This window comes from Kogia breviceps, chromosome 14 (assembly GCF_026419965.1).
Source record: "Kogia breviceps isolate mKogBre1 chromosome 14, mKogBre1 haplotype 1, whole genome shotgun sequence".
Lineage (NCBI taxonomy): Eukaryota > Metazoa > Chordata > Mammalia > Artiodactyla > Physeteridae > Kogia > Kogia breviceps.
The window spans coordinates 35,105,505-35,119,011 of NC_081323.1; the positions used below are offsets into that span (position 1 = coordinate 35,105,505).

Sequence of the window (13,507 nt, forward strand, 5' to 3'; positions counted from 1 at the left end):
ACCTTTTCATCTTTCAGTTTTAGACTATAATGATAATAATAATGACAACTATGGTAATAACCATTTATCTAACATCTTGTATTTGAAAAACACTTTACAATGAGCAATTAGTTATTCCACCTCTGTAAAATGGTTATATATTATAATAATCACCTTTTCACAGGAGGAAACTAGGACACAAAATAATGAATTTATTTTAACTTATTAAAAAATAAAATTAATGACTTTTTGCCAAAGACAGAGCTGCAGCAATACGTGATCATGTAAAGCAAAAGGAAAGGACTTTCTGAGTAAACCACAGGTCCACAGTGTCTATGACTGGACTCCTGATATCCCCATTCAAAACTGGCCAGGTTCATTCCTCACTATCCTCCACTGTTTATCTCCAGTTTAGCAGTAAATGAAAACAGCTCCAAAGAATGAAAAAGAATTCTTAATAGTGCTGAAATTGAAAAGATTATTAAAGTGGCTTTCAAAGAAATTGGCCCACCTTGTATTTCTCTGGAGCCACAACAGATATAGTAAAGAAAACCATTCTCCCCCATAAACTGAAGGGATATAATCTAGTGATCCCAAAACACAAGAGACTTGACCTGCAGTATTTTGCTTGGACTTTTATTTCCTACTGCACACTTGCAAGTCACATTCAGAGTCTCCTTGAGAATAAGGGATAGATATTTAAAAACAGGAGCTCAATAAACTTTTTTTTGGTATAGTTTTGAAAAGGTATTACCTTTAACACAAGTAGATAAGCTAGAGAAGCATGATATTATATCTACTATATACTTAGGTAGATATATAGACATACTCTGGAAGCTGTGTAAAGTACTTCCTAATTCTAAATTATTTGTTTTTAAATATAAATCTATGCTTCTAAGCATTTAGGCCCCATTTAGCTAGCTAAACACAGTGAGAGTATTCATAAAAGTCCAGAATTTTTACCAAGGAATTTCCATTTCTGCAAAGAGGGCTCTCACATTAAAAAAAAAATTATTTCATAATTATTTTTTCCTATCTTTGAGCATGATTTACCTATTTAAACATTTCTTAACAGAATTCCTTAAACGTTACATTTTTCCAAAAGTTAACTATGAAACAAAAATACAAAAGAAATGTATAATAATATTCACCAATTATGAAACCATATTTTAAAATGCCATCCTCCCAAATCAAAAACAAAATGTAAACAAATGAACTTAAATGAATATTCAGTTGAAAGCATAAACATATTGAAATGCTATCTTTTAGAAATACATATTGAGATCAGCTATCGAGGAGGAATCCATACATTGAAAGAGACATAAAAGACATACCAATCAAGCAGCATATAAATCTTATTTGCATCACAATTCAAGCAAATATACTGTAAAAAATAAAATCATAAATTGATAGGAATAATATGAACATTGGACAAATGATGATACTAAGGAAATTTTTCACATTTAAAAATGATATTTTTGTAATGCTAAAATAAAAAGAGAAAAATACACTCCCTGTCTTTGAGATGTGCATATCAAGATATTTACAGATAAAATGATATGATTCTTGGATTTGCTTCAAAATAATCTAGGTGTTTGAGTGGATGGAGGAGTAGATGAAACAAGGTTGGCTAAGAGTTGAAAACTGATGAAGCTTCATGATAAGAAAATTGGATTCTTTATACTATTTTAATCTACATGTGTACATGTTTACAATTTTCTATCAACTTTAAAAAATAATAACAGAATTGATATAGCAATCTTTTGGGGGGGAGGTGGGAAGTGGGTTCAAATTCCTTTTTACTCGTTTACATTTTGGCAGCTCTTTCAGCAAGGATCTATGATTAATTTTTCAATGTTTATCTGAAAATGTCTTTATATTTGCCTCACTAGTGAATGATAGTTCCTGTAGGCAAAGAATTCAAGGTTGACATTAATTTCCCTCAGATATTACTTCATTGCTTTTTAGTATCTATTCTTGCTTATAATTTATCTTTCAGTCTAGTAGTTGTTTCTCCATAGGAAATACTTTCTTTCTGATGTCTTTTAAATCTTTACCTTTCTATTGTATGTTCTATAGCTTTACGATAATGTGTCCACTTCTTGATTTGATTTTTCCTCACTAGAAATCAAAAATGTGTGTTCTTTGAGATAATTTATTTCTTTGGCAATTGTGAAAATGTTTCAACTATCTTCTCCTCATATATTGCCTTTTTTTCAATCCTACTTTGTGGAGTTCCCATTGTATATATGTTGAATGTCTGCCCTCTATCTAACTTTCCCTTTCATATTTACCATCTATTTACATCTCTGTGGTGCATTCTGGGTAATTCCTACAGTGCTATCCTCCAAGTCACTAATTCTCTCTTCAGTTACATCTAATATGATGTTATAATATTTGTTATTAGAGTTTTTAATTCAAAGTCCACATTTTTCAATCCTAGGATTTGTATTTGTTTCTTTTAACATCTGCCTTTTCTTGACCATGATATTTTATCACTTTATCTTAGAGTTTGGATTCTCATATTTATACCTTTAATTGTGTTAAACGTATTTATTGATATTTTTGATCCTCTTTTAGGATGCGATCTAGCTACCTTAAGTTCTTGGGAGTCTGATCCTGATATCCATGACTCTTGCATATTTGGTATGCATTTTGGACTGTTCCTTTTTTTTTTTAAGTAATAGATTATCTTTTAGAAGAGTTTTAGATTTATGGAGAAATTGAGAAGACAGTATGGAAAGTTCCCATGTACTTCACATCCAGTTCCCCCTATTATTAACATCTTAAATAAGTGTGGTACATTGTTACAATTAATGAGCCAACACTGACATATAATTGTTAACTAAGGTCCATAGTTTATTCATATTTCCTTAGTTCTACCTAATGTCTTCTTCTGTTTCAGGATATCATCCAGGATACTACATTATAGTTAGTTGACACGTCTCCTTAGGCTCCTCTTAGTTGTAAGAGTTTCTCCAATTTTACTTTTTTAAATGATATCAAAATATGATAGTTTCAAGGTATATTGATCAAATATTTTGTTGAATGCCCCTCCATTGGAATTTGTGTGATACTTTACTCACAATTAGATTAGAGTTATAAAGTTTGAGAGGAAAATAACAGAGGTAATGTGGCATTTTCAATATATCATATCAAACTACATTCTATCAACATGATTTATCACTGTTGGTTGTGACTTTCATTACCTGGTTGAGGTGTTTATCAGGCTTATCCTCTGTAAAGTTCCTAATGAGTTTTATAATTTCTGAAAATGAGATAATTTTGGCATGGCTTTTTCTTTGTGAGAAAACCCCATGGCCTGAGTCTTGGGCACTTACCTTCAGAGTGATTGTGAGTTTGCCTCTAATAGTAGCCCTGGGGGCCAATTTTTATGTTAATTTCTTGTGTTTGGGATTCTCAGACACATAGGTAGTGTAGATTTAAGTACCAAACACAAAGAAATTTCAGGATCAAGATACCAACTTTTTAGGAGTCTTCCCCATAGTTTTCTTGAATCAGTGGGGAATTTTTTTCAAATCCACGCTTCAGGTGAGATTATAACAATTTGATGAACTTGGCTTTAGATAAGGATCTAAGCTCTACCCTCCTACTTTATACAGTCCTATTTCTAATCCCCAAATGAGAACTAGCTTTGTGGCCCCTAGTGTCCAATGACCCATCACCATGTACACTACCACAAGGTACTTACAGTATACAGTTTATATTATAGTTTTGGTTCACTTTGTTTTTTCAGTATTCCCTTATTTATGGCACCCAAAGATGTAATTTCTTCCTTGTAAGCTGGCAAATATACTACAATTAATTTTTCTTTTATTTTATCCAAAACTTAAAAGAGTTGTTGCAGGGAGACTTTCTGATTTCCTCAGTCAACCCTATCTTTAGAATCTAAAGTCCTTCCCTCAATCTAGTTGGGTCTCTCTCCCCCAATAACACATGTGTGAAAAATTCCTTCCCATGTTATCTGTTCTGTAATGATATCACTATTGTATTAAAAATTTTCTAAGTCTCAATGGTTTATATTAATAGGCAAAACACCTAACACAATGAATATCTAAAATCTTTTATTGAGTTGTGTGAAGAAATATTCAACAGAGATGTATCATTTTAACTTGTGTAATTTAAGTTAATTTAAGTAATTTAAGTGTAAATTGAACTTCAGCCATGAAAACTTCAGAGTAAATGGTTTTACTTTATTTTTATTCTAAAAACTGAACATACTGATCACACAAAGGCTTCACAGGACCCCCACAAGCTAATGAAATGAAGCATGTGTCAAAGAAAAGAAGCAAGTATCTTTAATGGTGCACAAAATTATGAACCTAAAAAGTGATTATTTACTGTAATGAAACATAAAATAGAGGTTATAGCTTCAATGCCTTCACAGTCAGTTCTAAGTAACCTAACATTTTTGTCTTAATATTTTTAATTACAAGTGTATTACAAAATCAATTCATTGTTTTCAATGAAAAACCTAAATCAAGTAACATATTAAGAGATTACTGCCCATAATTCTCATTGTCCATCATTCTTCAAGCATGAATAGAGAGTTTAATAGCTAAGCCAACCTACATAAAAACTTCTCCTAAGGCATATCCTTGATTCTATTTCTCAATGAATGTTAAATCTTATTAACTGGCACATTAGCACTTTAAACTTTTGCCAATAGGTTTGAACAAGAAAAATCAATAATGACAATAATATTTCAGATTGAAAGATATAACTGGTTAAATACCTGCAACATGACAAAACATGAATGAGATAATAGCCTTTCTCTCTTTCCATGTAATGCAAATTTTCTGCATTTCATTTCCACATCTATACAAATAAATATTGTTCTCCTTATCCCCCAGAACTTAAAAAATATAATCATAGCGTTTAAAGAAAATGATAATATCCTAGCTATATAAACTTCTTAGAAATAAAAGGTAATACAGTGCTTAAAATAATTATTGCATAAATATGCATATGATCCTCAAGTTGCCTGCTATAAGTCTTTTTTAAAGTTTTGTCTTTTCATTTAGAGATCATCTAAAGATACAGATATTATCTTTCTACAGCAAACTGGTCAAAACTGAAATATCTAACCATGTTAAAAATCCAGGATGAAAGATAGTAATACCTCAAAATTAAAATGAAATACCTACTACATGTGGTAGAAGCTGCCAGGGGTGTAAAAATGAGTATGAGAGCCTCTTTTTTTTCAAAAAGTTTATGCCCTAATTGGGGAATGTATCCTTCCAGGTTCAATCAACTTGGCCAGAATGAAAAGGGGCACTTTATCTGCACAGGGCTGCCCTTTTGACAGGGCTTTAGATGGGGCAGTTTCACTCAGAAGGGGAAGTAGGTATGTACTTAATATGAAGAATAATTTCAAAATTAGCTTTAGACTAGAGGGGTCATGGTGACCAAAGTTAGAGGTGGAATAAACAAGGCATGTCCTCGGAATGGCCAATAAAAAGGAAAGTTCAAGCAGAGACATGACCTGGACTTTATACCCTCCCCTTCCTCTGCTAGGAAGCACCTGAAAGGCTTAATGACAAATGGCAGACAAGATTAAGGCAATCAGGACTGGGTCAAACTTCTAAGAATAGAACGAGACAAGCTCATGTGGAATGAGGAAGACATATACTAGAAATCCAACTAGTGTGGGCAGCTGCAGAGTTTGTCCCTAGACTGAGATGCAAGTGAGGTAGTGAGAGGAAAAGGTAAGGCAGGGAGGAGCCTGTGTTGGTGTGACCATCAGACTTTGCTCAGGTTGCTGTGATGAACCTTTGCTGCCAACACCATTAGTACCAGAGTTCCTTTCTTCAGTTCTAACACTGTTCACTCCATTTTAAGTGGCATGCCTGAATGGTCAGAGGAAGCTGTTTAACCAAAATCTGGATAACATGACTGCAGAACAGTGAGGAGGACTGATGAAGCATAGCAAGATCTCTATAAAATATACAACTGAAAAATACAACTGAGTATCTCTGAAAAATACAACTGAGTGAGTTATTTCCTTCCTCTCCTGGAAAATAACTAATCCTCCAAGATTGCTCCAGTGTCACCTCTTGTGGGAAGCCTTCTCTGACCACTCAGAGATGTTGACTTCATCCTTTCTGTTTCATTTTTCTTGTATCAAGAACCTTTCTAGTTCTCATTATATTAATGTGTAAATAAATATTTATACTTCAGACTGCACTTGGTTATAAGAATCTTTCCTACCTCAATGTCAAGACTAGTATACAATAGGTAATCAGTACATACTGTTGACTGTGAACGAGAAAAAGGAAAGAAGGAAAAAGGGAAGAGGGCAAAATGAAGGGAAGAAAGAAGGAAGGGAAGAAGTGAGGGAGGGAGGACAAAGGTAGGCTGGTTCACTATGTATTTGCATGTTGTCAGACCTGGCCTGGCTCCTGGTCCCTGCACTCCCCCTCTCCTCTATCTTCCTCTCATCTGAGCCTCCTTATCGCCCCTAGCAGGCTTACCCACCTGCAGTGCCCAGGATCAATCCCACCTGACACAGTCAGATCTTAAGCCTTATTTTCCATAGATTTAGCATCACATCCCTTTCTGAAGCTCTAATCCTGAGACTGGGTACCCACCTGACCAACGAGGCCAGGGCTCCTGAGTTTCTTTCACCAGGCTGCTCTATCCCAGGACTGAGAGACAGTTGCTACTCCCCAGGCCCATGGCTGGGACTCCTCCAGCTGCTGACCAGAGGCCAGCAGGCTAACTCACTGCCAGACATGCTTGACCAACTCTCGTAAGGGGCCAAACCTGTTTTAACCAGACTTGGTCCCTCACTGTGGACCACCCTCCTAGATTCCTCCCAACATGCCTAAGGCCCAGCCAGATCTCAAGGTTAACAAGAGTGAAACACGTAATCACTGTAGGGATCTGGAGGGTGACAGGGCTCTCCACTCTGCCTGTGAATGTTTAAGAAGTAATTTATGAAAGCAGTTCCACTTAAACACACTCAAAAGACCCTTTAAACATGTTGTTTCTCATGTTAGGAACTCTTGGTAGAAACTCAGATTTTTGGTGAAAAAATTGTTTTTCAGGATATCTGTTCTGGTTTTTAATGAAGGAATCTGATACCTGATCAATAATATCTATTGATATTAATATATCATTTTAAGTCAAAAGATCCATGGAAGGAAAATCCTTGGAACATCTGAAAGAACATGGGGAAAGACAACTGCTCAGATAACTCAGCCAAAAAGAGACCATGATTGGTCACAGGGAAAGGGCTGTGTTTATTGCCAAACCAATAATCAGTACTGACATACAGTAGTTCCCAAATTAGTATTTGTTGAGTTGAATGAATGCATGAACACGTGCTCATATGTGTGTTTGTATGTAGAAATAGGTAATGGGTAGGTGGAGATAACACTGATGGTATCTATTGCATGACACCGAATGTTTTTATGATTTTGCTGCTTTTGAAGTACATTTGGTACTTCACCTTGTTAAACTTTGGGCCCACTTTAAGAGGCACAAGGAGAGCAAGAAGCCTTTAGTGGTGGAGAAGGGCATAATATATGCTGTGTTCTCATTCTAGAAAAGCAACTTTCCCATTAATTCCATCTGGGGCTGAGAGTTTGTTTAGTGGTGGTTGCTTATACCTAGAGTTTTAAAAATTAATCTGCCACAGAATCACCTCAAGGATAAGGTCTAGAATTACAGTATTGATACTAATATATATTATACATATACATATATATGTATACATATGTATGTGTGTATGTGGGTATAATTTTAAAAAGCAGTTCTACAAATTTATGCGTATAAAAAGCCAACATTAAATTGCTGCTCTGTCAGGAAATGTCATCTTAAATGTCTAACATTATGCCTCAGGCTTCAGCTCTCAGGAGCTTTGACAGACTAAAAGGGGAAGCAAAACCTGTAAACCATATCTTGTTTGGGTTCTATTAGCAGGTTCTGGTCTTATTGTGATGATGAAAAGGAAAGACATCATCTAAAGTAAGAGACTGTAAATTTTGTTCCAGTCTGTTACATAATGATCTGAAAGTAATTGAGGAAGTAGCTCTTTAATTCTGCTTTTTCTTTCTAATTCTACTTCTTGACATAATTTAAGATTGGCTACAAAGGCTTTTTAAAATTATATATTCCATAAGTATGACATCACAGGACTTTGTGTATGTAAAACATGTTTATTACAGATGAGTGAATATGTATTTAAAACGCAATGTGCGCTAAGACTAAACCTCAAGTACACAAAAAAGGTATATGAATCTGGACGGCAATCCAGAGGTACCGTAACACAATGCTATTGTATGTACTTTCAAATTATCAACTGAGCTTACGACTTGTGAAAATCAGCCAAGGAAAGCATCATCCATATCTCAGCTGCACGTTTTCCTGTTCTCTCCTTAATTTTTCCTGGTGTGAACAGTTACCTACTTTTGCATAGAAAAGGCAAATCTAAACAGCAAAGATATATTAAACATTACAGAGCAGAGAGACCTTCAAGATAGTGTAGGAGTAAGATGTAGAGATCACCTTCCTCCCCACAAATACATCAGAAATACATCTACATGTGGAACAACTCCTACAGAATACATACTGAATGCTGGCAGAAGACCTCAGACTTCCCAAAAGGCAAGAAACTCCCCACATACCTGGGTAGGGCAAAAGAAAAAGAAAAAACAGAGACAAAAGAATAGGGACAGGACCTGCACCTCTGGGAGTGAGCTGTGAAGGAGGAAAAGTTTCCACACACTAGGAAGCCCCTTCACTGGCAGAGACGGGGGTGCCGGGGGTTGGGGGGGAGCTTCGGAGCCACGGAGGAGAGCACAGCAACAGGGGTACAGAGGGCAAAGCGGAGAGATTCCCGCACAGAGGTTCAGTGCCAACCAGCACTCTCCAGCCCGAGAGGCTTGTCTGCTCACCTGCCGGCCGGGACAGGTCGGGGCTAGGAGGTGAGGCTCGGGCTTGGGAGGTCAGATCCCAAGGAGAGTACTGGGCTTGGCTGCGTGAACACAGGCTGAAGGGGGATAGCGCACCACAGCTAGCCGGGAGGGAGTCCAGGAAAAAAGTCTGGACCTGTCAAAGAGGCAAAAGACCATTGTGTGGGGGTGCACAAGGAGAGGGGATTCAGAGCACTGCATAAACAAGCTCCAGAGATGGGCAAGAGCCATGTCTATCATCGTAGACAGCAGAGACGGAGATGAAATGCTAAGGCTGCTGCTGCAGCCACCAAGAAGTCTGTGTGCAAGCACAGGTCACTAACCACACCTCCCCTCCCAGGAGCCTGTGCAGGCTGCCACTGCCAGGGTCCTGTGATGCAGGGACAACTTCCCCAGGAGAACACGTGGTGCACCTCAGGTTGTGACAACATCACACTGGCCTCTGGTGCTGCAGGCTCGCCCTGCATTCTGCACCCCTCCCATCCCCGGCTTCAGTGAGACAGAGCTCCCTATTCAGCTGCTATTTTAACCCCGTCCTGTCTGAGCCAAGAAAAGATGTCCTCAGACGACCTACTCTCAGAGGCAGGGCCAAATGCAAAACTGAACCCCAGGAGCTACGTGAACAAAGAAGAGACGGGGAAATTTCTCCGAGCAGCCTTAGGAGTAGTGGATTAAATCTCCACAATCAACTTGATGCACCCTGCATCTCTGGAAAATCTGAATAAACAACAAATCATCCCAAAATTGAGGTGGTGGACTTTGGGAGCAACTGTACACATGGGATTTGCTTTCTGCATCTGATTTGTTTCTGGTTTTATATTTATCTTAGTTTAGTATTTAGAGTTTATTATCATTGGTAGATTTGTTTATTGATTTGGTGGCTCTCATCCTGTTTTTAAAAAATATATATAGATATATGTATTTTTTCCTTTTTCTCTTTTTGTAAGCGTGTATGTGCATGCTTCTTTGTGTGATTTTGTCTGTATAACTTTGCTTTTACTTTGTCCTAGGGTTCTGTCCATCCATTTTATTTGTTTTTTGTTTTTGGCTTTAGTAGAGTTTTTAGCACTTCTTTTCATTGGTGGATTTGTTTTTTGGTTTGGTGGCTCTCTACTTTTTTCTTTCTCTTTTAAAAATTACTTATAATTTTTTTTTTTTACTTTTAATAATATTTTTCTATTTTTTACTTGAATAACTTTGTTATTTTATTTTTTTCTTTCTTTCTTTCTTTTTTTCTCCCTTTTCTCCTGAGCTGTGTGGCAGACAGGGTCTTGGTGCTCTGGCTGGGTGTCACGCCTGTGCCTCTGAGGTGGGAGAGCCAAGTTCAGGACATTGGTCCACCAGAGACCTCCCAGGTCCACATAATATCAAACGGCCAAAGTTCTCACAGATATCTCCATCAACCCAGCTCCATTCAACGACCAACAAGCTATAGTGCTGGACACCCTATATCAAACAATCAGCAAGACAGGGACACAACACCACCCAAGAGTAGAGAGGCTGCCTAAAATTATAATAAGGTCACAGACACCCCAAAACACACCACCAGATGCAGTCCTTCCCACTAGAAAGACAAGATCTAGCCTCATCCACTAGAACACAGGCACCATTTGCCTCCACCAGGAAGCCTACACAACCCACTGAACCAACCTTAGCCACTAGCGGCAGACACCAAAAACAACAGGAACTATGAATCTGCAGCCTGCAAAAAGGAGACACCAAAAACAGAAAGTTAAGCAAAATGAGAAGACAAAGAAACATCCAGCAGATGAAGGAGCAACGTAAAAACCCACCAGACCAAACAAATGAAGAGGAAATAGGCAGTCAACCTGAAAAAGAATTCAGAGCAATGATAGTAAAGATGATCCAAAATATTGGAAATAGAATGGACAAAATACAAGAAACCTTTAATAAGGACAGAGAAGAACTAAAGAGCAAACAAACAATGATGAACTACACAATAAATGAAATTAAAAATTCTCTAGAAGGAATCAATAGCAGAATAACTGAGGCACAAAAACGGATAAGTGACCTGGAAGATAAAAGACTGGAAATAACTACCACCAAGCAGAATAAAGAAAAAAGTATGAAAAGAATTTAGGACAGTCTCAGAGACCTCAGGGACAACATTAAATGCACCAACATTCAAATTATAGTGGGCCCAGAAGAAGAAGAGAAAAAGAAAGGGACTGAGAAAATATTTGAAGAGATTATAGTTGAAAACTTCCCTAATATGGGAAAGGAAATAGTCAATCAAGTCCAGGAAGCACAGAGTCCGATACAGGATAAATCCAATGAGAAACACTCCAATACACATAATCAAACTATCAAAAATTAAATACAAAGAAAAAATATTAAAGCAGCAAGGAAAAAGCAACAAATAACATACAAGGGAATCCCCATAAGGTTAACACCCGATCTTTCAGCAGAAACTCTACAAGCCAGAAGGGAGTGGCAGGACATATTTAAAGTGATGAAAGGGAAAAACCTACAACAAGATTACTGCACCCAGTAAGGATCTCATTCAGATGTGACAGAGAAATTAAAACCTTTACAGACAAGCAAAAGCTAAGAGAGTTCAGCACCACCAAACCAGCTTTACAACAAATGCTAAAGGAACTTCACTAGGCAGGAAAAACAAGAGATGGAAAAGAACTACAATAACAAATCCCCCAAAATTAAGAAAATGGCAATAGGAACATACATGTCGGTAACTACCTTAAACGTGAATGGATTAAATGCTCCAACCAAAAGACAGAGACTGGTAAATGGATACAAAAACAAGGCCCATATATATACTGTCTACAAGAGACCCACTTCAGACCTAGGGGCAAATGAAAACTGGAAAGTGAGGGGATGGAAAATGATATTCCATGCAAATGGAAATCAAAGGAAAGCTAGTGTAGCAATTCTCATATCAGATAAAATAGACTTTAAAATAAAGACTACTACAAGAGACAAAGAAGGACACTATATACTGATCAAGGGATCAATCCAAGAAGATATAACAATTGTAAATATTTATGAACCCAGCACAGGGGCTCCTCAATACATAAAGCAGATGCTAACAGCCATAAAAGGGGAAATCAACAGTAACACAATCATAGCAGGGCACTTTTAACACCCGACTTTCACCAATGGACAGATCATCCAAAATGAAAATAAATAGGGAAACACAAGCTTTACATGATACATTAAACAAGATGAACTTAATTGATATATATAGAACATTCCATCCAAAAACAACAGAATACACTTTCTTCTAAAGTGCTCATGGAACATTCTCCAGAATAAATCGTATCTTGGGTCACAAATCAAGCTTGGTAAACTTAAGAAAATTGAAATTGTATCAAGTATCTTTTCCTACAACACTATGAGACTAGATATCAAATACAGGGGAAAAAAAATCTGTAAAAAATACAAATACATGGAGGCTAAACAATACAATACTAAATAACCAAGAGATCACTGAAGAAATCAAAGAGGAAATCAAAAAATACCTAGACACAAATGAAAATGAAAACACCACTACCAAAAACCTATGGGATGCAGCAAAAGCAGTTCTAAGGGAAGTTTATAGCAATACAATCCTACCTCAAGAAACAAGAAACATCAAATATACAACCTAACTTTACACCTAAAGCAATTAGAGAAAGAAGAACAAAAAAACCCAAACATAGCAGAAGGAAATAAATCATAAGGATCAGATCAGAAATCAATGAAAAAGAAATGAAGGAAACGATAGCAAAGCTCAATAAAAGTAAAAGCTGGTTTTTGAGAAGATAAACAAAATGGATAAACCATTAGCCAGACTCATCAAGAAAAACATGGAGAAGACTCAAATCAATAGAATTAGAAATGAAAAGCGAGAAGTTACAACTGACACTGCAGAAATATAAAGGATCATGAGAGATTACTACAAGCAACTATATGCCAATAAAATAGACAACCTGGAAGAAATGTACAAATTCTTACAAAAACACAACCTTCTGAGACTGAAGCAGGAAGAAATAGAAAATATAAACAGACCAATCACAAGCACTGAAATTGAGACTGTGATTAAAAATCTTCCAACAAACAAAAGCCCAGACCACATAGCTTCACAGGTGAATTCTATCAAATATTTACAGAAGAGCTAACACCTAGCCTTCTCAAATTTTCCAAAATATAACAGAGGGAAGAACACTCCCAAACTCCTTCTATGAGGCCATCATCATCCTCATACAAAATCCAGACAAAGATATCACAAAGAAAGAAAACTACAAGCCAATATCACTGATGAAACTACAGGCCAATATCAGTGACAGATGGAAAAATCCTCAACAAAATACTAGCAAACAGAATCCAACAGAACATTAAAAGGATCATACACCATAATCAAGTGGGCTTTATGCCAGGAATGCAAGGATTCTTCAGTATACGCAAATCAATCAATGTGATGCACCATATTAACAAATTGATGGAGAAAAACCATATGATCATCTCAATAGATGCAGAAAAAGCTTTTTACAAAATTCAACACCCATTTATGATAAAAACACTCCAGAAAGTAGGCATACAGGGAACTTTCCTCAACATAATAAAGGCCA

General features: G+C 36.7%; 1 protein-coding gene across 1 annotated transcript in view; it reads right to left on the reverse strand.

Annotated features, from left to right (window-relative positions):
* MACROD2 (mono-ADP ribosylhydrolase 2) overlaps positions 1–13,507 on the reverse strand; it is a 1,977,737-nt gene that overhangs the window by 1,506,775 nt on the left and 457,455 nt on the right. The gene's annotated exons all lie outside the window — the stretch shown is intronic.